Source organism: Vigna unguiculata, chromosome 4, assembly GCF_004118075.2.
Source record: "Vigna unguiculata cultivar IT97K-499-35 chromosome 4, ASM411807v1, whole genome shotgun sequence".
NCBI classification, from domain to species: Eukaryota; Viridiplantae; Streptophyta; class Magnoliopsida; order Fabales; family Fabaceae; genus Vigna; species Vigna unguiculata.
The window spans coordinates 26,740,088-26,743,453 of NC_040282.1; positions in this window are offsets into that span (position 1 = coordinate 26,740,088).

Below are 3,366 nucleotides of genomic sequence, written 5' to 3' on the forward strand. Positions count from 1 at the left end.
GAGTCGTTGGGAGCACTAAGGTTCCCAACTTGTAAGGGTCGCGGGTAGATGTGCATGTGCACAGTGGAGCGAAGAGGAGGGCAGAGTTGCGGTAAAGGAAAGGATGTGAAGAAAGTGCGGGCCACCTTGATGGGGCTGGGGTCATCAAGCGGAGGCAAAGGACCGGAGGCTGGCTTGATTGAGCTTCCGGAGACAACTGTGCGAAAAGACATCGAGATCGATATGCCGAAATCGTTGATTGATTCAATTGATAATATGGAGCCTAATGCTTTAGTGAAGGCTATGGTTGAGTTTAGCAACAAAACGCTGATACTGGGCCGGCAGGTGGGATCTTTATATTAGAGAGAGTTGAAGGGGGGAGCCAAGCGAAAATTGTAGAGTTGCAATGAAAGGTTGACAAGTATGTTGAGGAGAAAGAGGCCTGGAAGAAGGAGAAATAAGAATGGGAAGAAGAAAGGAAAAGGCTGACAACTTGGAAAGTGCGCTGCCTAGACTTGGAAGAAAAGTTGAAGGGCCAGATTGCGGATCTGGAGGCCGGATTGAAAGAGAAATGTGACGGGTTGGAGGTGGAGATGGAAGATTTGAAGAGATGTGTTATCTAGGAGCATATAAATGGCTTCCAGAAGGGTTTGCGGCAAGCGTCCTTTTTCTATAAGGATGTTGATGTTAATGATTCGCGGTTTTATGTAATAAGGATGTGGTGGATGGTATGTGTCGCAACCGGAATCGCGACGGGAAGGCGAATCGAAAAAGAAAACGGGTTTAAAAAGATATTGGGAGTCGGCACCATAGTTATTTCTGGAAAACTATGGAAAACCATAAAATAAAGAAAGTCTGCGAAAAACCAAATTTTGGATTCGGGAGTCGGTTACGCGTAAGGAAGGTGTTAGCACCCTACGCGCCCGCCCGTGGGCGGTACCTTTAATTAAAAATGCAAATTCGATGTGGTTTTCAAAATGTTAATTTTCCCCAAGAAAAAGTAATAAGACAAAAATGCTAAAAAGAAACAAAAATATTTTTTTAATTTTTTGGGTCCGACAAGGATTTACCTTGGTCCTACGTATTCTCATTAAAGATGAGAAATCAGGGTTACGTAGTTCTTGAAAAGATATTTAAAAAACTATTTGGAAAATGATTTGATTTGTTGGAGGTGAACCTGACAAGGACTGGCCTTGCTCCTACGTATCTCACAATGGAGAATCAAGAATCACGTAGTTCTTAAAAAAGACTTTTTGCTTCAAAATGTTGATATTTTTATATTTTGAAAATTTTGTATTTTTTTGTATTTTTTTTAATTACTTGAAATAATGTGTCATACGACACGAACGGTCGGACAGATACTAAAAGAGAAAGAACACGGTGCGGGCGACCGAACAAACACAATAAATCAAAAAAGAACATTTTTCGTTTTTTAGATTTTTCAATTTTTTTTGTAATCTTTTATAATTTAAAATATTTTCATTTTCTCTTTTTTAGGAAAAGAGAAAAAAAAATTAATAACAAAAAAATAAAAGTAAAAAAAAAACAATAATAGTAGGGTACAAGAGTAATGTGGGAGGTGCAACGAGTAATGCATAAACATAGGCCCAAAAATGAGAAACAAAGACATAGGGGGTGCGAGTTATAAGATATGGGAGGTGCACGCAGTAAGCAGGCAGGGTGCGTGAAGTAAATATGAGAGTGCATGAAGTAAACATGAAACAAGTGTGGCAGGGGTGCGAGGTTAGTAAATATTCGGGGGTACTCGGAGCATAAAATTAAAATAGGGGTGTGAGATAAAGGAAAAGGGGGTGCGCAGAGTAAAACATGAAACAAGTGTGGTAGGGTGCGAGGTTAGTAAATAATAGGGGGTACTCACAGCATAAAATTAAAATAGGTGTGTGAGATAAAGAAAAAAAAAAGGTGCGTAGAGTAAAATGTGAAACAAGTGTGGCAGGGGTGCGAAGTTAGTAATTATGGAGGTGTATGAAGTGAAAACAGAGGTGCAGAGGTTAAGATGGAGAGTGCACGAAGAAAACAAGTTCAAATCTTTTAAAAACCCTAATTAAAACTAAAACTTCCCCTTTTCTAGCAGCTTCTTCCTTCTCATCTCCGCACACCACAACTCTAGCACGGTGCTGCCACTTCACATCCCGTGGTTGGAGAGACACGCCGCCGTCAACGCCAGCCACTAGCGGAGGCATCGCTAGCGAGAACCTAACTCCCCAAATCTTCCCCCTTCTCGTTTCCTCTTCCTGCGTGCGAGACAATGGCTGCCTCTTCTTCCTCGTCATCGCAGACGACACCAGATCCTCTCACGGTCGCAAGGCCATGCTTGCCGGAGACTACCGCCACCGGTTTCAGCCACTGTCGGTCCTCCATTCTTCTCCAATCCTTGGTTCTCTTCCTTCGCGAGAGAGAAAGGCGCCATAGGCTTTGCGACTCGCAACCATTGTGCCGACCACCGCGACTGGGTTCGTGAGCACCATGGAAGCCAACCCTTTGGCCGCCGGGATCAAGACTGCCTTTGTTTGAGACTCCAACTCATTCCTCTCCCTGTTTTCCGTTTGTCTCCCTATTTTCCGTTTGTGTTTGCGTGGATGGGGATGAATGATCGATGTAGGTAATGGAGAGCTCAATGGGATGGGATAGCATGGTTATGTGAATGAAGTGTTTTTGGGGAAGGTGAATGGAGGCTCTCTGTTTTTGGTTATTTGGTGTAGGTAGAAGATGAAGTGTATGCATGGGAGAGAATCTGTGTTGCGTAGGAATATTGGGGTGGAGTGAAAATGAAAGGATGATGGATTATGGTGGTGTCGTTGAAAGAAGGTTGGGGAAGATGAAGGTGCTGTTTTATTTTTATTTTTTTAGAAAACAGAATGAGGGAAAGTCCCCTGAGTGAAGAAGGTGAAGGTCCATTTGAATGAAGAACCTTGATGATATTTGTTGTGCCTCTGCTCTGTTCATTTCCTACCTTGAGACGTGGGATAAGGTTGAAAGCAGATGTTGCTTCCTGCTCTTTCCTTGTTCATCCATGATGACCCTGGCCAACTAGCTACCATCCCTACCTATCAGAGACCTTAGATCTTATGTTAACCTCTTCCTCTATCTTTTTATTTCATTTTTTTACATACATTTTTTTTGAAAAGGGAATAAAACAAAATAAAATAAAAAGTAAACAAAATATGATTAAAATCAAAATTAAGAATTAAAATAAAAAAATAAAAATAACATCAAATAAAATAAAAAGGATAAAATAAAATAAAATAAACAAGATAAAGAAACCAAGATTAAATAAAACAAGATTAAACTAAATGTAAAATGAGATGAAAATAAAGCAGGAATATATCCATACTCAAATCAATGTTCACTGTTCTTTTGTTCTTT